General features: G+C 46.5%; 1 long non-coding RNA gene and 2 pseudogenes across 2 annotated transcripts in view; 2 read left to right on the forward strand and 1 right to left on the reverse strand.

Moving 5' to 3' along the window:
• Nucleotides 1–234: 234 nt before the first annotated feature.
• Nucleotides 235–353, reverse strand: LOC134960525 (5S ribosomal RNA; annotated as a pseudogene).
• A 1,590-nt stretch (nt 354–1,943) lies between these two features.
• Nucleotides 1,944–2,062, forward strand: LOC134960009 (5S ribosomal RNA; annotated as a pseudogene).
• An 11,266-nt stretch (nt 2,063–13,328) lies between these two features.
• Nucleotides 13,329–23,535, forward strand: part of LOC134956638 (uncharacterized) — a 66,914-nt gene continuing 56,707 nt past the window's right edge. For both annotated transcript variants that reach the window (XR_010186042.1, XR_010186043.1), the window contains exon 1: nt 13,329–13,436. This is a non-coding gene — a long non-coding RNA (uncharacterized LOC134956638). The remainder of the gene's footprint in view (nt 13,437–23,535) is intronic.

Genomic DNA, 23,535 nt, shown 5'->3' on the forward strand with positions numbered 1-23,535 from the left:
TAGGCTGTAGATAGCTAGAGTGGTGATCAACAGTCACACCTCTAGAGATAATACACCTGAATTACATACCAATATCATAATTTGAGAAAAATTTCATAAGAGATTTATGGGCATCATAAAGTCAATAGGAAAAAATACTGATATTGTAAGACACTATGATAAAGGAATTACTGAATAGAATTAGTGGTGATACTGCTGTTGGTGTGTTTTTATCACATAAGTGAGGAGAATCCTGCTCTACAACACCAGGTATTCGCAGGCAGTCTCCTTTCCTGATACTGACCTGGCCCAACGCTGTTTAGCTTCCAAGATCAGACGAGATCGGGCGCTGGCAGCGTGGTATGGTAGTAGAGAATTATGTGTCCACCAATGAGAGTGCACCTATATAAGAAATAGGAAATTTCAAGAAAACAGAAGAAAAGTAATAGGAGCAAGATTAGTGAAAATATGTGTTTATGCTGTTCACTATAACAGAATCAAAAAGGACCTCTTAAGTACTGCACACTTTATGCTTAATCCAAACTCTGTATACCAAAAAAAGGAAGAAGAGATTAGGTGGAAAAAAAAGAAGAAGAGATTAGGTGGAAGATGAAAAAATTCTCGAAATAGGGACACAGTAGAGTGTGTTATGGAATGTAAATAATTAGAACCTTTTGTAAGTGATTTTCACAGAGCATAATGCATAAAACACATACAGAAAAGGGAAGTGAATAATCCCTGTGGAGAAAATTCCGTTATCTCAATATTGCAAGTGTTTATAGATACAAGACTTAGATGCCAAACAAATATGAAGAGTATGCAATAAGTTAATGATAATTAGTAATGAAATCATTAATTTTTCAGCTTGGCCTCAGTTAGGAGAAGTACTGAGTACTAAATTCATATGCTGTGGAGACCCCTAAATAACACTATAGTACACATAAAAGATAACATGTGTGGTAAAGGAGACACGTTAATGTTGGTCTCCTGGAAGTGTTACTATCTGTGGCAAAAATGCCACAAGATAGTGGGGGCTTACAGTTCACCGGAAGTGAACAAGCCTGAGGGTGAAACGCGTTTTCTGCAAGGGATTTCGTCTACACAGTTCCATCTTGACATCAGCTGATTACACCTGCTCGGCCTCCTTGGTTCTCTCATTTATCGGTGAACTGTAAGCCCCCACTATCTTGTGGCGTTTTTGCCACAGATAGTAACACTTCCAGGAGACCAACATTAACGTGTCTCCTTTACCACACATGTTATCTTTTATGTGTACTATAGTGTTATTTAGGGGTCTCCACAGCATATGAATTTAGTACTCAGTACTTCTCCTAACTGAGGCCAAGCTGAAAAATTAATGATTTCATTACTAATTATCATTAACTTATTGCATACTCTTCATATTTGTTTGGCATCTAAGTCTTGTATCTATAAACACTTGCAATATTGAGATAACGGAATTTTCTCCACAGGGATTATTCACTTCCCTTTTCTGTATGTGTTTTATGCATTATGCTCTGTGAAAATCACTTACAAAAGGTTCTAATTATTTACATTCCATAACACACTCTACTGTGCCCCTATTTCGAGAATTTTTTCATCTTCCACCTAATCTCTTCTTCTTTTTTTTCCACCTAATCTCTTCTTCCTTTTTTTGGTATACAGAGTTTGGATTAAGCATAAAGTGTGCAGTACTTAAGAGGTCCTTTTTGATTCTGTTATAGTGAACAGCATAAACACATATATACTATCTAAAATAATATATCCTATTATCACCACTTTCGTGGACTCTCATTCACGATTCCCGGTACATCGTACCACAAGAGTGGGAATTTTGGAACCGGGTCTAACGTGAACAGCAGATCCACATATTTTCACTAATCTTGCTCCTATTACTTTTCTTCTGTTTTCTTGAAATTTCCTATTTCTTATATAGGTGCACTCTCATTGGTGGACACATAATTCTCTACTACCATACCACGCTGCCAGCGCCCGATCCCGTCTGATCTTGGAAGCTAAACAGCGTTGGGCCAGGTCAGTATCAGGAAAGGAGACTGCCTGCGAATACCTGGTGTTGTAGAGCAGGATTCTCCTCACTTATGTGATAAAAACACACCAACAGCAGTATCACCACTAATTCTATTCAGTAATTCCTTTATCATAGTGTCTTACAATATCAGTATTTTTTCCTATTGACTTTATGATGCCCATAAATCTCTTATGAAATTTTTCTCAAATTATGATATTGGTATGTAATTCAGGTGTATTATCTCTAGAGGTGTGACTGTTGATCACCACTCTAGCTATCTACAGCCTATGAGCAAATTTTTTACATATAACTGTGTCTTGACCACCCTTTGGTTCCATTAATACAGAAACCCTGTACTGGTCAGGGGAAATGGGGGTATGACTGATCTATGTCTACAACCTTTCCAAAACACTCTTTACAACAAAGAGACCAGAACATTTTTAATTTTATACTCTAATTTGTATCTTTATTGATAGATCTTTGGGAAAAGCATTTTGCGTTGTAATAATGTTAATAAAAGTTAAGTTTTAAGTATTTGATTAAATTGTTATATATTACTTATTTTCTTTCTAAGAGTGCGCCCACACAAGAGCCTTCTGTTTTCTCCCATTTGTCAGTCTATGTACTTACTGGCTCTGGGTGCACCACCAACCAGGACAGCATTACATTTATACATATATATCTATATATATATATATATATCTAAAACGGCTATCTCTGCCGTTTTCCCTTACTAACAAGGGTTACATACTGTCCAACTTTGGTCTCCTCTTCTTTAATTCACCAACCATCATAATTTGATAAATCCTGTGCCAGGTCGCCCCTTTTTCTTTTTACGGATGTACAGATATATAAGTATAGTATGAATGTAAGCAGGGCAGTCGAGAGCCGGGCTGGGACAAGGTACTTTTCAAGGGGCGTGGCCTGATCACAGAAGGTGTGGTCATGTACTTTTAGAAAAAAATACATAAAAAAAATGTATTTTAAACCCCTCCATGGCCACACTGCAGCCCAGTACACAGCAGAGTGTGCTGGGCTAAGGAGAAGAGCTGCAGCTGCTGCTGCCAGGTAGGAAGGAGGGGGACAGGGCCCCTACTGGACCCTCACTGGGCCCCTCCATCAGACCTGGGCCCGGGGTAATTTGTACCCTCTCCCCCTCTCTCGACACCACTGAATATAAGTACAAGTATTTAGTACCTACAGCTTTTGCTGCCTTTTGCCGCCTCTTTCCACATCTCTCTGCTAGTGGCAATCGTTTGCAATTCTACTAGTGCAAAAAGAAAGCTGCTCCTGCCTTGTGTCTTGGGAGATTAGAGGAAATATAATAAAAAAAAAACAGGTTACTAATTCTTACTACAGGTACTTACTGTACAGACAAATCTCTATTTAATGCCTTTGATGCAGTAATGTTTGCATGGCAGGTACAGAGTGATTGCAAATTGTTAACCACTTGTATAAAGATCTTTCAGGCAGAAGATCCCCCCTCCACGAGCCCCCTTTCCATCTCTAGCACTCATTACTAGGGAGAGACGCGCCATTCAATCAATGCCCTTGTGCAAGGGAATATTCCCATGGTACAATTTACATAATGTTTGTTTATGGCTGCGTGCGCTGTGCAGCACCTTTGCCTGTTGTTTGCATTAATAAATGTGTAGTATACATTAGTACGGATGAGATAGGCTTTTCCAATTCTTGTGCATGCAGTAGGTGCAAAATAAATCAGTGCTCAGTATGAGCACAACTGGTAAAAATGAGTTGGAGTTTTTAAAATGCTTTCAATAAATAATTCTAAGTCATATACCCTATTTGCAGGCATGGATTCAGTATGATATAGGAGTGTGCATCTGCATCTCTCTTCCTCTGGCATACAGACGGAGCCTCCATTATCTTTGCTGGCTTAGTTGTTATTCGCGATCGGGCATGCGCAGCGTGCCTGGGCGCAAGGAGGCTTGCCTAGTCGTAGGGAAGTGCACAGAGCGTTTGGCGTTACCTTTAAGTGTAATACCTGCGATCATCCACCAGATGTTGTTTTTTAAAAATCACCATTGCACATGCGTGTTGTCTCCATTAAAATACAATACTGAACTACAGCACAAGAACTACTTTACTGGTGCGTCTCATTATGTTACAATATGCTACAGTATGTCATACAGTATATTACAGTGTTCAGACGCAAATACAGTAGAACAGTGTATACAGATGCAAACGAACGTGATAAAGCCACAGTATAGTCCATTGACGTTAGGAATATGTGAGCATCCAAGTCCCGATATCATCACATTAAAAATAGTAGTGTACAGTACTGTATACAGATGCAAATGAACGTGTTACAGGTATGGTCTATTGATGTTATGGATATGTGAGCGTCCAAATCCCGTAACCATTACGGCATAATCAAAACCAATGGGCTTATGCATCTGTCATGCGGCGACGTGTCCGAGTAGTGAAGTGTTCCGCTTCCCATGCTTAGCGTCCCGGGTTCGATTCCCAAAGTGCAAATGCATGTTTATTTTTTCCTGACACTGTATTAATTTTTTATTTTTGTATCTATTGTACTATACCTTCACATTCAATAGAAGTGTACTCACAAGTTTTACATAACAAAGGCAAAGCTGCAGCAGCGTATCTAAAATACACATTGGCTATGAGGATAAGGTTCTACGCACCGTACGGTACACATACAATACTGTAGCAGGCCAGACTCGATTGAAATGGCTACCACCCGTGACCCCTTGCCTCGTGGTATCCCTCAGCTATGGAGCCAGCAATGGAATAGGTTTTGCAAGTTAGAGGGCAATGCTGAAGGAGTGTCTCAATACCCTAGCTAAAATACACAGGGTTGATAGGGATAAGCGAGCTCTATGCACATTACGATACACTGGACTCGATCGCTTTGCAAGTTGACAAAATGACTGCTGCCCATGAGCCCTTGCCCCATGGAAGCCATCAGCTATGGAGCCAGCGACGGCATAGGTTTTGCAAGTTACAGGGCAATGCTGAAGGAGCGTCTCGATACCCTAGCTAAAAAACACAGGGTTAATGAGGTCACGTAGAATGATCAATTAATAAATACAGACGCAAAACAAGGAGTTTATGCAACAGTACAGTATGGTCCATTGAAGTCAGGGATACAGTACAGTACAGTACAGTACAGTATGTGAGCAGCCAAGTCCCATAGCAAAGGGGACTTGGACGCTCATATTGGATGCTTCAGCAGATGAGAGATTGAATACTTTTTGCATAACACGGTATTTAGCCAACATCGCCCCCCACCCCCATCCTGCTTCCTCCTGCTCATTTCACAGACAGGGAGGGAGGTCAGGTTACAATAAATTGACAACGCAGTACTACTGTATACAGTATGTAAATGAAGAGCTGATAAGAAGTGCTGACACGAGCTCTTGTGTCCCTTCTCATACAGTACAGCACAGATTCTCTAATGTCAATGAACTACAGTTTTGCTCAAACACTTACTGTAGTTGCGTCGGCATACACTATTGTATTTTTATATTTATTGATATGTCTACTGGTGTATTTTAGATAGCGGAATTAGACGCTCATGAAGCTTTGCCCTGATTTCTGTAAATTCTGTATGCATGTTTCTATTGAATGTGAAGGTACTATTACAATAGACGACCAAGAAAAATAATAATAGTGTTTGAAAAAATATTATTTTTATTCATTGCTCATTCTACGGGACCTCATTGCCGCTGTGTATACAGTATATTTTAACTAGTGTATAGAGACGCTCCTTCACCATTGCCGTGATTCTTGCAATATCGATACCGTTGCTCGCTCCATACAGTTGTCATGGGCTTCCGTGAGGCGCTGGGTCATGAGCGGCATCCATTTTGTGAACCCGCTATGTGATTGAGTCTGGCCTGCTACTGTACGTGTACAGTATGGCGCATGGAGCTCGCTTATCCCCGTAGCCGCTGTGTATTTTAAATAGCAGAATGTGATGCTCCTGCAGCTTTGAAGGGTCATTCCGAGTTGATTGTAGCTGTGCTAAATTTAGCACAGCTATGATCATTCACACTGACATGCGGGGGGACGCCCAGCACAGGGCTATCCTGCCCCGCATGTCAGTGTTGCCCCCTCCCCACGCAGAAGTGTAAAGGCATCGCACAGCGGCGATGCCTTTGCACTTCAAGAGTAGCTCCCTGCCAGCGCAGTTTTAGCGTGCTGCGTTGGCCAGACTGCGCCCACGAAATGGCGGGCAAACACCACCATTCCACCCCACCCCCCGCCCAGTGACTGCCTCTGCCTGTCAATCAGGCAGAGGCCATCATAGCGACCCGACGGCCTTTGGCCGTCTAACATGCGCCGGCGCACTGTGGCGCCAGCGCATGCACAGTTCTGCCCCAATCACACCGCTGCGATAAACTGCAGCGTGCGATCGGGTCAGAATGACCCCCTTTGTCTTGATTTATATAAAATCTGTGTGCACACTTCTATTGAATGTGAAGTTATATTACTATAGACTACAAAATAGAAAAAAAAATTATGTGTCAGAAAAAATAAACATGTATTCATTCACACTTTTCACAATCGAACCCGAGACTCTTAGCATGGTAAGCGGCACACCTCATACCTCAAACATGACGGCTCATGGTAGATGCACAAGCTCATGTGTAAATGATACTGTAAGCAGTGATCCCTTCCCATTGGATTTTATTTAGGGGACTTGGACGCTCATATAGTAAAATATAGCATACTGTATCCCTATCATTAATGGACCATAGTTTGTAACACATTCTACAATATATCATGATTTGCATCTGTATAAACTACAATATTGCTGTATTAACACATTTGTTGCATCTGAGTCTGTACACACTAACACGGCAAAGGACAAGTGTCTCTATAAACTTTTTTTGTCTTTACTCTCCGTCTGTCCATTGGTCTGTTTGTATAGTATGCAGTATGTTCATTCATCACTGACCATTTGCTAGAGCTTGTAGATCAATCTGCCGCTATTCGCTCTAACGTACTGGATTAGTGGAGCATTGGCCACCCAGTGGTGGAGATATGTTTTGCATGCTGAGTATGTAGTCGTGCCTCAACGCGCTTGTCCGGGCATAAACTCAGCAACCCAAGCTATTGATATCTTTAGTAATAGGGTGTGCAGTCCAGCCCCCCCTTTTCCCCCCTCTATATTTGTGTATAGTACACTGGAAGGTAAGTCTTTCTTCCTCTGTTATTAGCACCCCTCCCATTTACCCTCAGGTGTTTTAAATAGTTAGGTTCCTGCATTTCAGATCACACATTAATAAGGGCACTATTTAGAGGTAAGTCCTGAATAAATGTATATAATGTGATAGTATTAGGAATGTTAGGGAGCCATGTGATGAAGTCACCAGGTTGCAGTACATGGGCCCGTATATTTGCGCAAATGTGTGTTAAGAACTTCAATTATACTCCATGTTAATTGTGAGGGTTTATTTAAAATAAGAATTTACTTACCGATAATTCTATTTCTCGGAGTCCGTAGTGGATGCTGGGGTTCCTGAAAGGACCATGGGGAATAGCGGCTCCGCAGGAGACAGGGCACAAAAGTAAAGCTTTCCGATCAGGTGGTGTGCACTGGCTCCTCCCCCTATGACCCTCCTCCAGACTCCAGTTAGATACTGTGCCCGGACGAGCGTACACAATAAGGGAGGAATTTTGAATCCCGGGTAAGACTCATACCAGCCACACCAATCACACTGTACAACCTGTGATCTGAACCCAGTTAACAGTATGATAACAGGGGAGCCTCTGAAAAGATGGCTCACAATAACAATAACCCGATTTAGTTAGCAATAACTATGTACAAGTATTGCAGATAATCCGCACTTGGGATGGGCGCCCAGCATCCACTACGGACTCCGAGAAATAGAATTATCGGTAAGTAAATTCTTATTTTCTCTATCGTCCTAGTGGATGCTGGGGTTCCTGAAAGGACCATGGGGATTATACCAAAGCTCCCAAACGGGCGGGAGAGTGCGGATGACTCTGCAGCACCGAATGAGAGAACTCCAGGTCCTCTTTTGCCAGGGTATCAAATTTGTAGAATTTTACAAACGTGTTCTCCCCCGACCACGTAGCTGCTCGGCAGAGTTGTAATGCCGAGACCCCTCGGGCAGCCGCCCAAGATGAGCCCACCGTCCTTGTGGAATGGGCTTTAACAGATTTAGGCTGTGGCAGGCCTGCCACAGAATGTGCAAGTTGAATTGTGCTACCAATCCAACGAGCAATCGACTGCTTAAAAGCAGGAGCACCCAGCTTGTTGGGTGCATACAGGATAAACAGCAAGTCAGATTTCCTGACTCCAGCCGACCTGGAAACTATATTTTCAGGGCCCTGACAACATCCAGCAACTTGGAGTCCTCCAAGTCCCTAGTAGCCGCAGGTACCACAATAAGCTGGTTCAGGTGAAACGCTGACACCACCTTAAGGAGAAACTGGGGACGAGTCCGCAGCTTTGCTCTGTCCGAATGGACAATCAGATATGGCTATGTGAGTCAAAGCCGTCAAATCTGACACTCGCCTGGCCGCGGCCAGGACCAACAGCATGGCCACTTTCCATGTGAGATATATCAAATCCACAGATTTGATTTGTTTTAAACCAATGTGATTTTAGGAATCCCAAAACTACGTTGAGATCTCCCAGTGCCACTGGAGACATCAAAGGGGGGTTGTATATGCAGTACTCCCTTAACAAACTTCTGGACTTCAGGAACTGAAGCCAATTTCTTTTCTGGAAGAAAATCGACAAGTCGAAATTTGCACCTTAATGGACCCCAATTTGAGACCCATAGACACTCCTGTTTGCAGGAAATGTAGGAATTAACCTAGTTGAAATTCTTCCGTGGAGCCTTCCTGGCCTCACACCATGGAAAATATTTTCACCTAAGCGGTGATAATGTTGTGCGGTCACCTCCTTCCTGGCTCTGACCAGGGTAGGGATGACCTCTTCCGGAATGCCTTTTTCCCTTAGGATCCGGCGTTCACCCGCCCTGGCGTCAACGCAGCTGCGGTAAATCTTGGAACAGACATGATTCTTGCTGAATCAAGACCCTTCTTAGTATCTCTTGAAGTTCCGGGTACCAAGTCCTTCTTGGCCAAACCGGAGCCACGAGTATAGTTCTTACTCCTCTCCTTCCTATCATTCTCAATACACTGGGTATGAAAGGCAGAGGATGAAACACATACACCGACTGGTACACCCACGGTGTTACCAGAGCGTCCCAGCTATTGCCTGAGTGTCTCTTGACCTGGCGCTTCATGTGGGACGCCATCATGACCACCTTTGGTCTTTCCCAACGGTTTACAATCATGTGGAAACTTCCAGATTAAGTTCCCACTTTTCCGGGTGGAATTCATACATGCTGAGGAAATCTTCCCAGTTGTCCACTCCCGGAATGAACACTGCTGACAGTGTTATCACATGATTTTTCGCCCAGCGAAAAATCCTTGCTATCATTGCCCTCCTGCTTCTTGTGTCGCCCCGTCTGTTAACGTGGGCGACTGGTATGATGATGTCCTACTGGATCAGCACCGGTTGACTTTGAAGCAGAGGTCTTCCTAGGCTCAGAGCATTGTAAATTGCCCTTAGCTCCAGTATATTCATGTGGAGAGAAGTCTCCAGACTTTACCACACTTCCTTGGAAATTTCTTCCCTGTGTGACTGCTCCCCAGCCTCTCAGGCTGGCATCCGTGGTCACCAGAACACAGTCCTGAATGCTGAACGTGCTGCCCTCTAGAAGATGAGCACTCTGCAGCCCCCACAGAAGAGACACCCTTGTCCTTGGAGACAGGATTATCCGCTGATGCATCTGAAGATGCGATCCGGACCATTCGTCCCGCAAATCCCCCTGAAAAAAATTTTTTTGCGTGAGATCTGCCGAATGGAATCGCTTCGTAAGAAGCCACCATTTTTCCCAGGACTCCTGTGCATTGATGCACTGATACCTGGTCTGGTTTTAGGAGGTTTCTGACTAGTTCGGATAACTCCCTGGCTTTCTCCTCCAGGAGAAAACCTTTTTCTGGACTATGCCCAGAATCATTCCTAGGAACAGCAGACGTATCGTCGGAAAACGGCTGCGATATTTGGAATATTTAAAATCCACTCGTGCTGTCGTAGAACTACTTTAGATAGTGCTCTTCCGACGTCCATTCTCTTGAACTTGCCCTTTTCAGGATATCGTCCAAGTAAGGGATAATTAAGATGCCTTTTTTCTTTGAAGAATCATCTTTTCGGCCATTACCCTGGTAAAGGCCCGGGGTGCCGTGGATACTTCAACGGCAGCGTCTGAAACTGATATTGACAGTTCTGTACCACGAACCAGAGGTATCCTTGTTGAGAAGGACAAATTTGGACATGGAGGTAATCCTTGATGTCCAGGGACACCATATAGTCCCCTTTTTGGTTCGCTATCACTGCTCTGAGTGACTCCATCTTGATTTGAACCTTTTTATGTAAGTGTTCAAAGATTTCAGATTTAGACTACGTCTCACCAAGCCGTCTGGCTTCAGTACCACAATATAGTGTGGAAGACTAATACCCTTTTCCTTGTTGTAGGAGGGGTACTTTGATTATCACCTGCTGGAAATACAGCTTGTGAATCTTTTCCAATACTGCCTCCCTGTCGGAGGAAGCCGTTGGTAAAGCAGACTTCAGGAACCTGCGAGGAAAAGATGTCTCGACTCTCCAATCTGTACCCCTGGGATAATACTTGTACGATCTAGGGGTCAACTTGCGAGTGATCCCACTGCGCGCTGAGACTCTTGAGACTACCCCCCCACCTCACCTGAGTCCGCTTGCACGGCCCCAGCGTCATGCTGAGGACTTGGCAGACGTGGTGGAGGGCTTCCTTTCCTGGGAAGGGGCTGCCCGCTGCAGTCTACTTCCCTTACCTCTATGTCTGGGCAGATATGACTGGCCTTTTGCCCGTTTGCCTCATGGAAACGGAAGGATTGAGGCTGAAAAGACGGTGTCTTTTTCTGCTGAGATGTAACTTGGGGTAAAAAGGTTGGATTTCCCAGCTGTTGCCGTGGTCCCCAGGTCCGATGGACCGACCCCAACTAACTCCTTCCCTTTATACGGCAATACTTCCATGTGCCGTATGGGATCTGTATCACCTGACCACTGTCGTGTCCATGACATCTTCTGGGAGATATGGACAACGCACTTATCTTGATGCCAGAGTGCAAATATCCCTCTGTGCATCTTGCGTACATATATATAGAATGCATCCTATTAAATGCTCTATATCAATAATATATTTTCAGTCAGGGAATCCGACCAAACCAACCCAGCACTGCATCTCCAGGCTGATGGCGATCGCTGGTCGCAGTATAACCACCGTATGTGTGTATATACTTTTTAGGATATTTTTCCAGCTTCCTATCAGCTGGCTCTTTGAGGGCGGCCGTATCTGGAGACGGTAACGCCACTTGATAAGCGTGTGAGCGCCTTATCCACCCTTAGGGTGTTTCCCAACGCGCCCTAACTTCTGGCGGGAAAGGGTATAACGCCAATATTTGCTATCGGGGTAACCCCACGCTTCATCACACACTTCATTTTGTTTTATCTGATTCAGGAAAAACTACAGGTAGTTTTTTCACTCCCACATAATACCCTTTTTTGTGGTACTTGTAGTATCAGAAATATGTAACACCTCCTTCATTGCCCTTAACGTGTGGCCCTAATGAGAAATACGTTTGTTTATTCACCGTCGACACTGGATTCAGTGTCCGTGTCTGTGTCTGTGTCGACCGACTGAGGTAAATGGGCGTTTTTAAAGCCCCTGACAGTGTTTCTGAGACGCCTGGACCGGTACTAATTGTTTGTCGGCCGTCTCATGTCGTCAACCGACCTTGCAGCGTGTTGACCTTCTCACGAAATTCTCTCAATAAGCCACCCATTTCGGTGTCGACTCCCTAGAGAGTGACATCCCCATTACAGGCAATTGCTCCGCCTCCTCACCAACATCGTCCTCATACATGTCGACACACACGTACCGACACACAGCACACACACCGGGAATGCTCTGACAGAGGACAGGACCCCACCAGCCCTTTGGAGAGACAGAGGGAGAGTTTGCCAGCACACACCAAAAACGCTATAATATATATAGGGACAACCTTATATAAGTGTTTCTCCCTTATAGCATCTTTATATATATATTAATATCGCCAATTAATGCCCCCCCTCTCTGTTTTAACCCTGTTTCTGTAGTGCAGTGCAGGGGAGAGCCTGGGAGCCTTCTCTCCAGCCTTTCTGTGAGAGAAAATGGCGCTGTGTGCTGAGGAGATAGGCCCCGCCCCTTTTTCGGCGGCCTCGTCTCCCGCTCTTCAACGGATTATGGCAGGGGTTAAATATCTCCATATAGCCTCTGGGGGCTATATGTGAGGTATTTTTAGCCAATATATAGGTTTTCATTTGCCTCCCAGGGCGCCCCCCCCCCAGCGCCCTGCACCCTCAGTGACTGCGTGTGAAGTGTGCTGAGAGGAAAATGGCGCACAGCTGCAGTGCTGTGCGCTACCTTTAGAAGACTGCAAGAGTCTTCTGCCGCCGATTCTGGACCTCTTCTTACTTCAGCATCTGCAAGGGGGCCGGCGGCGCGGCTCCGGTGACCATCCAGGCTGTACCTGTGATCGTCCCTCTGGAGCTGATGTCCAGTAGCCAAGAAGCCAATCCATCCTGCACGCAGGTGAGTTCACTTCTTCTCCCCTCAGTCCCTCGTTGCAGTGATCCTGTTGCCAGCAGGACTCACTGTAAAATAAAAAACCTAAGCTAAACTTTTTCTAAGCAGCTCTTTAGGAGAGCCACCTAGATTGCACCCTTCTCGGCCGGGCACAAAAATCTAACTGGAGTCTGGAGGAGGGTCATAGGGGGAGGAGCCAGTGCACACCACCTGATCGGAAAGCTTTACTTTTGTGCCCTGTCTCCTGCGGAGCCGCTATTCCCCATGGTCCTTTCAGGAACCCCAGCATCCACTAGGACGATAGAGAAATTATTTTTACTATCAGTGTTCTTAGTGCTAGGAGCAGGGCCGTCAGAATAGGGGGGGCAACTCGCTCCCCCCAAACATGAGAGAGGCGCCCAGGTCCGGTGCTACCCGCTCAGGGTCTGCAAAGCAGGGAGGTGCTCTCCCTGCTTTGCTACTCTGCTGCTGCCGGCAGCACAGGGATGGGAGGAGGGGTTAGATCGTACTCACTGTGAGAGCAGCAGCAGAGGAAGTCCCTACAACTCACTGCGGTGCCTCTCGTCTCCTCCCCTCCCTGGTATCAGCAATGGGGGTCAGAAGAACATGTGCCGAGCAGTGATTGGAGGAGCTCAGCACATGCTGATTAGAAGAGCCCCTGATTGGAGGAGCTGTCACATGCTCCTCTGACCCCTGGAACACGGAGGATGTCACAGCATGGTCTCCGTCTAAATGTGAGTAGTCACGGACACACACAAACATACATACACATACAGTATAGTCACATACATAAATGCAGTCACAGACACACATACAGACTATATAGTGTTTACCCCCCTCACTTCACAGACAGGGTACATAATATAATGCATGTACTTTAGTAGCTCCTTGTCCTCTCCCCCTCTCCTCCATGCTGCTGGGTTGCCTGGCACTGACTGAGTGCTGTGTAGCTCCACCCCCCCTGCTTCCACTCCGCCCACTTCTCGAAGGTCAATGCCATGCAGTGCAGTCTTCTGCCACCCCTCCCCTCACTTAATCCGGATTGTACCTTATGACTGTCTGTTACTGCCCTGCACTAGTGATCAATCAGACTCAAAATAAACTACAGCTCCCAGATCTCATGGCAACAAGGGATGCTGGGAGCTGTAGTTTATGTTGCGTCTGATTACAAGTGAGGTGTGGTGCAGACAGTCACCAAGTCTGACAGTACTACTGAATTCTACCCCCTGCCTGTGGATGGCACTGCCAGGCGCCACCTACTTGCCTGGCGCCCCTGGCGAGTGCCATCCTGGCCAATGGGTAGATACACCCCTGGGTACACCCACTCCTTTGAGTGAGGAGAGGTTAATTTCATTTGTTATAGTAGTGCACTAGTTCATTGTAGGGCCACCAGTACACGTTATCCAACACTGTGACCCCAATTCACATTATGACATGCAGTGTGCCCAGTTCATATCATGTCACATTACAGCACCCCCAGTTCATACTATGCCACACTATAGTGCCTCCACTTCATATTGTGCCACATTACAGATTCCCAGTTCAAATTATGAAACATTTTAATGCCCTCCAGTTCATTTTATACCACATTATAATGAGCAAGTGAAGGGCATAACTAGATATATTGAAGGCTCCAAGCCAAAGGTCTGTAAGGGCCCCTACATATCACCCAAAGTGGGCCCCTCTCAGCTCTGGGCCCCATAGCAGCTGCACTCCCCGCACCTATGGTAGCTACGCTCTTGAATATCATTACTTGTTGGCTTCAAGGATTTGCTGATTTCCCAGTTACAAAATCAAAGTTTATGACAGTATACTATATTAACAACTCTTTCATTTCAATGGGGCAACATCTTGAGTCTTTCCGCACCTGTAAGGCCACAGGTTTACCCCCCTACTTTCCTGAACTTGCGCTTGAATGATCCTGCCCTGCCGATCTAAGCCAATGGGGGTGCAAGTGTAAGCTATACCCACACAAAAATACAGGCACAATATGGCAGCATGAGCAGTGCAACAAATGTTAAAAAGTTGATTTTTTTTTTATATGTGCATATTTTAAATGCATTATGTTCAACTTTTGTGTCTGTGTATATAATATATGAAGTATATATATATATATATATATTTCTCTAACGTCCTAAGTGGATGCTGGGGACTCCGTCAGGACCATGGGGTTTAGCGGCTCCGCAGGAGACAGGGCACAATAATAAAAGCTTTAGGATCAGGTGGTGTGCACTGGCTCCTCCCCCTATGACCCTCCTCCAAGCCTCAGTTAGATCTTTGTGCCCGGCCGAGAAGGGTGCAATCTAGGTGGCTCTCCTGAGCTGCTTAGAATAAAAGTTTAAGTTAGGTTTTTTATTTTCAGTGAGTCCTGCTGGCAACAGGCTCACTGCTACGAGGGACTTAGGGGAGAGAAGTAAACTCACCTGCGTGCAGGATGGATTTGCTTCTTAGGCTACTGGACACCATTAGCTCCAGAGGGAGTCGGAACACAGGTCTCACCCTGGGGTTCGTCCCGGAGCCGTGCCGCCGACCCCCCTTGCAGATGCCGAAGTTGAAGAGGTCCAGAGGTCCAGAAACAGGCGGCAGAAGACTTTCAGTCTTCATAAGGTAGCGCACAGCACTGCAGCTGTGCGCCATTGTTGTCAGCACACTTCATACCAGCGGTCACTGAGGGTGCAGGGCGCTGGGGGGGGCGCCCTGGGCAGCAATGTATTATACCTTTTTTATGGCTAAAATACATCACATATAGCCCTTGAGGCTATATGGATGTATTTAACCCCTGCCAGATCTCACAAACTCCGGGAGAAGAGCCCGCCGTTTTAGGGGGCGGGGCCTATTCTCCTCAGCACACGGCGCCATTTTCCTGCTCAGCTCTGCTGTGAGGAAGGCTCCCAGGCTCTCCCCTGCACTGCACTACAGAAACAGGGTTAAAACAGAGAGGGGGGGGCACTTATTTGGCGATATGATTACATATGTGAAAATGCTATAAGGGAAAACACTTGTATAAGGGGTTGTCCCTGTATAATTATAGCGTTTTTGGTGTGTGCTGGCAAACTCTCCCTCTGTCTCCCCAAAGGGCTAGTGGGGTCCTGTCCTCTATCAGAGCATTCCCTGTGTGTGTGCTGTGTGTCGGTACGTGTGTCGACATGTAGGAGGACGATGTTGGTGAGGAGGCGGAGCAAATTGCCTGTATTGGTGATGTCACTCTCTAGGGAGTCGACACCGGAATGGATGGCTTATTTAGGAATTACGTGATAATGTCAACACGATGCAAAGGTCGGTTGACGACATGAGACGGCCGGCAAACAAATTAGTACCTGTCCAGGCGTCTCAGACACCGTCAGGGGCTTGTAAAAACGCCCATTTACCTCAACGGACACTGACTTCAGTGTCGACGGTGAAGAAACAAACGTATTTTCCTTTAGGGCCACACGTTACATGTTAAGGGCAATGAAGGAGGTGTTACATATTTCTGATACTACAAGTACCACAAATAAGGGTATTATGTAGGGTGGGAATAATCTACTTGTAGTTTTTCCTGAATCAGATAAATTAAAGTGTGTGATGATACGTGGGTTTCCTCCGATAGAAAATTATTGGAGGTATACCTTTTCCCGCCAGAAGTGAGGGCGAGTTGGGAAACACACCTTAGGGTGGATAAGGCGCTCACACGCTTATAAAAACAAGTGGCGTTACCGTCTCCAGATACGGCCGCCCTCAAAGAGCCAGCTGATAGGAAGCTGAAAAATATCCTAAAAAGTATATACACACATACTGGTGTTATACTACGACCAGCAATCGCCTCAGCCTGGATGTGCAGCGCTGGGGGGGCTTGGTCGGATTTTCTGACTGAAAATATTGATACCCTTGACAGGAACAATATTTTATTGACTATAGAGCATTTTAAGGATGCATTTCTATATATGCGAGATGCGCAGAGGGATATTTGCATTCTGGCATCAAGAGTAGATGTGATGTCCATATCTGCCAGACGATGTTTATAGACACGACAGTGGTCAGGTGATGCAGATTCCAGACGGCACATGGAAGTATTGCCGTATAAAGGGGCGGTCCATCGGACCTGGTGGCCATGGCAACAGCTGGAAAATCCACTTTTGTTACCCCAAGTCACATCTCAGCAGAAAAGGACACAGTCTTTTCAGTCTCAGTCCTTTCGTACCCATAAAGGCAGGAGGGCAAAAGGCCAGTCATATCTGCCCAGGGTTAGAGGAAAGGGAAGAAGACTGCAGCAGGCAGCCCATTCCCAGGAACAGAAGTCCTCCACAGCTTCTGCCAAGTCCACAGCATGACGCTGGGGCCATACAAGCGGACTCAGGTGCGGTGGGGGGTCATCTCAAGAGTTTCAGCACGCAGTGAGCTCACTCGCAAGTGGACTCCTGGATCCTACACGTAGTATCCCAGGTGTACATTGGAAATTCGAGACGTCTTCCCCTCACAAGTTCCTGAAGTCTGCTTTACCAACGTCTCCCTCCGACAGGGAGGCAGTATTGGAAAAAAAATTCACAGGCTGTATTCCCAGCAGGTGATAATCAAAGTACCCCTCCTACAACAAGGGAAGGGGTATTATTCCACACTATATTGTGGTACTGAAGCCAAACGGCTCGGTGAGATCTAAAAGATTTGAACAATTACATACAAGGGTTCAAATCAAGATGGAGTCACTCAGAGCAGTGATAGCGAACCAGGACGATATGGTGTCACTGGATATCAGGGACGCTTACCTACATGTCCAAATTTTGCCCTTCTCACCAAGGGTATCTCAGGTTCGTGGTACAGAACTGTCACTATCAGTTCAGACGCTGCCGTTTGGATTGTCCACGGCACCCCGGGTCTTTACCATGGTAATGGCCGAAATGATGATTCTTCCTAAAAGAAATATGGACGCTTTCCTGATAAGGGCAAGGTCCAGAGAACAGTTGGCGGTCGGAGTAGCACTATCTCAAGTAGTTCTACGACAGCACGAGTGGATTCTAAATATTCCAAAATCGCAGCTTTTTCCGACGACACGTCTAATGTTCCTAGGAATGATTCTGGACACAGTCCAGAAAAGGATGTTTTCTCCCGGAGAAGAAGACCAGGGAGTTATCCGAGCTAGTCAGGAACCTCCTAAAACCAGGAAAAGTATCAGTGCATCATTGCACAAGGGTCCTGTGAAAAATGGTGGTTTCTTACAAAGCGATCCCATTCGGTAGATTTCACGCAAGAACCTTTCAGTGGAATCTGCTGGGAAAATGGTCCGGATCGCATCTTCAGATGCATCAGCGGATAACCCTGTCTCCAAGGACAAGGGTGTTTTCTTCTGCGGTGGCTGCAGAGTGCTCATCTATGAAAGGGCCGCAGATTCGACATTCAGGACTGGGTCCTGGTGACCACGGATGCCAGCCTGAGTGGCTGGGGAGCAGTCACACAAGGAAAAAATTTCCAGGGAGTGTGATCAAGTCTGGAGACTTCTCTCCACATAAATATACTGGAGCTAAGGGCAATTTACAAGGCTCTAAGCTTAGCAAGACCTCTGCTTCAAGGTCAGCCGGTATTGATCCAGTGGGACAACATCACGGCAGTCGCCCACGTAAACAGACAAGGCGGCACATGAAGCAGGAGGGAAATGGCAGAAACTGCAAGGATTCTTCGCTGGGCGAAAAATCATGTGATAACACTCTCAGCAGTGTTAATTCCGGGAGTGGAAAACTGGGAAGCAAACTTCCTCAGCAGGCATAACCTCCACCCGGGAGAGTGGGGACTTCAGCGGGAAGTCTTCCACATGATTGTAAACCGTTGGGAAAAACCAAAGGTGGACATGATGGCGTCCCGCCTGAACAAAAAACTAGACAAATATTGCGCCAGGTCAAGGGACCCTCAGGCAATAGCGGTGGACGCTCTGGTAACACTGTGGGTGTACCAGTCAGGGTATGTGTTCCCTCCTATGCATCTCATACCAAAAGTACTGAGAATCATAAGAAGGAGATGAGTAAGAACAATACTCGTGGTTCCGGATGGGTCAAGAAGGACTTGGTACCCGGAACTTCAAGAGATGCTCACGGAAGAACCGTGGCCTCTACCTTTAAGAAAGGACCTGCTCCAGCAGGGGCCTTGTCTGTTCCAAGACTTACCGCGGCTGCGTTTGACGGCATGGCAGTTGAACGCCAGATCCTGAAAGGGCATTCCAGATGAAGTCATCCCTACCCTGGTCGAAGCCAGGAAGGATGTAACCGCAAAACATTTTCACCGCATTTGGCGAAAATATGTTGCGTGGTGTGAGGCCAAGAAGGTCCCTACAGAGGAATTCCAACTGGGTCGTTTCCTACATTTCCTGAAAACAGGACTGTCTATGGGCCTAAAATTAGGGTCCATTAAGGTTCAAATTTCGACCCTGTCAAATTTCTACCAGAAAGAACTGGCTTCAGTGCCTGAAGTTCAGACGTTTGTAAAAGGGGTACTGCATATACAGCCTCCTTTTGTGCCCCCAGTGGCACCTTGGGATCTCAATGTTGTTTTGAGTTTCCTAAAGTCACATTGGTTTGATCCACTCACCACTGTGGAATTAAAATATTTCACATGGAAGGTGAAGATTCTATTAGCCCTGGCTTCAGCCAGGCGTGTGTCAGAATGGGCGGCTTTATCATAGAAAAGCCCTTACTTAATTTTTCATTCTGACAGGGCAGAATTGAGGACTCGTCCTCAATTTCTCCTTAAGGTGTTTTCTGTTTTTCACATGAACCAACCTATTGTGGTACCTGCGGCTACTAGGGACTTGGAGGACTCCAAGTTACTTGACGTTGTCAGGGCCCTGAAAATATATGTTTCCAGGACGACTGGAGTCAGAAAATCTGACTCGCTGTTTAGCCTGTATGCACCCAACAAGATGGGTGTTCCTGCTTCTAAGCAGACGATTGCTCGCTGGATTTGTAGTACAATTCAGCTTGCACATTCTGTAGCAGGCTTGCCACAGCCAAAATCAGTAAAAGCCCATTCCACAAGGAAGTGGGCTCATCTTGGGCGGCTGCCCGAGGGGTCTCGGCTTTACAACTTTGCCGAGCTGCTACTTGGTCAGGGGCACACCCTGACTGAGGAGGACCTGGAGTTCTCTCATTCGGTGCTGCAGAGTCATCCGCACTCTCCCGCCCGTTTGGGAGCTTTGGTATAATCCCCATGGTCCTGACGGAGTCCCCAGCATCCACTTAGGACGTTAGAGAAAATAAGAATTTACTTACCGATAATTCTATTTCTCGTAGTCCGTAGTGGATGCTGGGCGCCCATCCCAAGTGCGGATTGTCTGCAATACTTGTACATAGTTATTGTTACAAAAATCGGGTTATTCTTGTTGTGAGCCATCTTTTCAGAGGCTCCTTCGTTGTTATCATACTGTTAACTGGGTTCAGATCACAGGTTGTACGGTGTGATTGGTGTGGCTGGTATGAGTCTTACCCGGGATTCAATATCCTTCCTTATTATGCACGCTCGTCCGGGCACAGTATCCTAACTGAGGATTGGAGGAGGGTCATAGGGGGAGGAGCCAGTGCACACCACCTGATCCTAAAGCTTTTATTATTGTGCCCTGTCTCCTGCGGAGCCGCTAAACCCCATGGTCCTGACGGAGTCCCCAGCATCCACTACGGACTACGAGAAATAGAATTATCGGTAAGTAAATTCTTATTATTTATTAGTGATGTGCACCGGACATTTTTCGGGTTTTGTGTTTTGGTTTTGGATTCGGTTCCGCGGCCGTGTTTTGGATTCGGACGCGTTTTGGCAAAACCTCCCTGAAAATTTTTTGTCGGATTCGGGTGTGTTTTGGATTCGGGTGTTTTTTTAAAAAAAACCCTCAAAAACAGCTTAAATCATAGAATTTGGGGGTAATTTTGATCCCATAGTATTATTAACCTCAATAACCATAATTTCTCTAACGTCCTAGTGGATGCTGGGGACTCCGAAAGGACCATGGGGAATAGCGGCTCCGCAGGAGACTGGGCACAAAAGTAAAAAGCTTTAGGACTACCTGGTGTGCACTGGCTCCTCCCCCTATGACCCTCCTCCAAGCCTCAGTTAGATTTTTGTGCCCGAACGAGACGGGTGCAGGCTAAGGGGCTCTCCTGAGCTGCTTAGTGGAAAAGTTTAAAGTAGGTTTTTTATTTTCAGTGAGACCTGCTGGCAACAGGCTCACTGCATCGAGGGACTAAGGGGAGAGAAGCGAACTCACCTGCGTGCAGAGTGGATTGGGCTTCTTAGGCTACTGGACATTAGCTCCAGAGGGACGATCACAGGCCCAGCCATGGATGGGTCCCGGAGCCGCGCCGCCGGCCCCCTTACAGAGCCAGAAGACTGAAGAGGTCCGGAAAATCGGCGGCAGAAGACGTCCTGTCTTCTATAAGGTAGCGCACAGCACCGCAGCTGTGCGCCATTGCTCTCATGCACACTTCACACTCCGGTCACTGAGGGTGCAGGGCGCTGGGGGGGGCGCCCTGAGACGCAATAAAACACCTTTTTGTTGGCAAAAAATACATCACATATAGCTCCTGGGCTATATGGATGCATTTAACCCCTGCCAAATTTCCATAGAAAAGCGGGAGAAAGGCCGCCGTGAAGGGGGCGGAGCCTATCTCCTCAGCACACTGGCGCCATTTTTCCTCACAGCTCCGTTGGAGGAAGGCTCCCTGACTCTCCCCTGCAGTCCTGCACTACAGAAACAGGGTAAACAAAGAGAGGGGGGCACTAAATTGGCATAGAAATATATACAGCAGCTATATTAGGGAAAAACACTTATATAAGGTTATCCCTGTATATATATAGCGCTCTGGTGTGTGCTGGCAAACTCTCCCTCTGTCTCCCCAAAGGGCTAGTGGGGTCCTGTCCTCTATCAGAGCATTCCCTGTGTGTGTGCTGTGTGTCGGTACGTTGTGTCGACATGTATGAGGAGGAAAATGGTGTGGAGGCGGAGCAATTGCCTGTGTTAGTGATGTCACCCCCTAGGGAGTCGACACCTGACTGGATGGTCTTATGGAAAGATTTACGTGATAGTGTCAGCACTTTACAAAAGACTGTTGACGACATGAGACAGCCGGCAAATCAGTTAATACCTGTACAGGCGTCTCAAACACCGTCAGGGGCTATAAAGCGCCCGTTACCTCAGGTCGATACAGACACAGACACGGACACTGACTCCAGTGTCGACGGTGAGGAAACAAACGTATTTTCCAGTAGGGCCACACGTTACATGATCACGGCAATGAAGGAGGTTTTGAACATTTCTGATACTACAAGTACCACAAAAAAGGGTATTATGTGGGGTGTGAAAAAACTACCCGTAGTTTTTCCCGAATCAGATGAATTGAATGAGGTGTGTGATGAAGCGTGGGTTTCCCCCGATAAGAAACTGCTAATTTCTAAAAAATGATTGGCATTATACCCTTTCCCGCCAGAGGTTAGGGCTCGTTGGGAAACACCCCCTAGAGTGGATAAGGCGCTCACACGCTTATCAAAACAAGTGGCGTTACCGTCTCCTGATACGGCCGCCCTAAAGGAACCAGCTGATAGAAAGCTGGAAAATATCCTTAAGAGTATATACACACATACTGGTATTATACTACGACCAGCAATCGCCTCAGCCTGGATGTGCAGTGCTGGGGTGGCTTGGTCGGATTCCCTGACTGAAAATATTGATACCCTGGACAGGGACAATATATTATTGACTATAGAGCATTTAAAGGATGCATTCCTATATATGCGAGATGCACAGAGAGACATTTGCACTCTGGCATCAAGAGTAAGTGCGATGTCCATTTCTGCCAGAAGAGGATTATGGACGCGACAGTGGTCAGGGGATGCGGATTCCAAACGGCATATGGAAGTATTGCCGTATAAAGGGGAGGAGTTATTTGGGGGCGGTCTATCGGACCTGGTGGCCACGGCAACGGCTGGAAAATCCACCTTTTTACCCACCCCAAGTCACCTCGCAGCAGAAAAAGATACCGTCTTTTCAGGCTCAGTCCTTTCGTCCCCATAAGGGCAAGCGGGCAAAAGGCCACTCATATCTGCCCCGGGGCAGAGGAAGGGGAAAAAGACTGCAACAGACAGCATCTTCCCACGAACAGAAGCCCTCCCCCGCTTCTGCCAAGTCCTCAGCATGACGCTGGGGCCTTACAAGCGGACTCAGGCACGGTGGGGGCCCGTCTCAAGATTTTCAGCGCGCAGTGGGCTCACTCGCAAGTGGACCCCTGGATCCTGCAGGTAGTATCTCAGGGGTACAAATTGGAATTCGAGACGTCTCCCCCTCGCCGGTTCCTGAAGTCTGCTTTACCAACGTCTACCCCCGACAGGGAGGCGGTATTGGAAGCCATTCACAAGCTGTATTCCCAGCAAGTGATAATCAAGGTACCCCTCCTACAACAGGGAAAGGGGTATTACTCCACGCTGTTTGTGGTACCGAAGCCGGACGGCTCGGTGAGACCCATTTTAAATCTGAAAGCCTTGAACACTTACATAAAAAGGTTCAAGTTCAAGATGGAGTCACTCAGAGCAGTGATAGCGAACCTGGAAGAAGGGGACTACATGGTGTCTCTGGACATCAAGGATGCTTACCTCCATGTCCCAATTTGCCCTTCTCACCAAGGGTACCTCAGGTTTGTGGTACAGAACTGTCACTATCAGTTTCAGACGCTGCCGTTTGGATTGTCCACGGCACCCCGGGTCTTTACCAAGGTAATGGCCGAAATGATGATTCTTCTTCGAAGAAAAGGCGTCTTAATTATCCCTTACTTGGACGATCTCCTGATAAGGGCAAGGTCCAGAGAACAGTTAGAGGTCGGAGTAGCACTA

Source organism: Pseudophryne corroboree, chromosome 9, assembly GCF_028390025.1.
Source record: "Pseudophryne corroboree isolate aPseCor3 chromosome 9, aPseCor3.hap2, whole genome shotgun sequence".
NCBI classification, from domain to species: Eukaryota; Metazoa; Chordata; class Amphibia; order Anura; family Myobatrachidae; genus Pseudophryne; species Pseudophryne corroboree.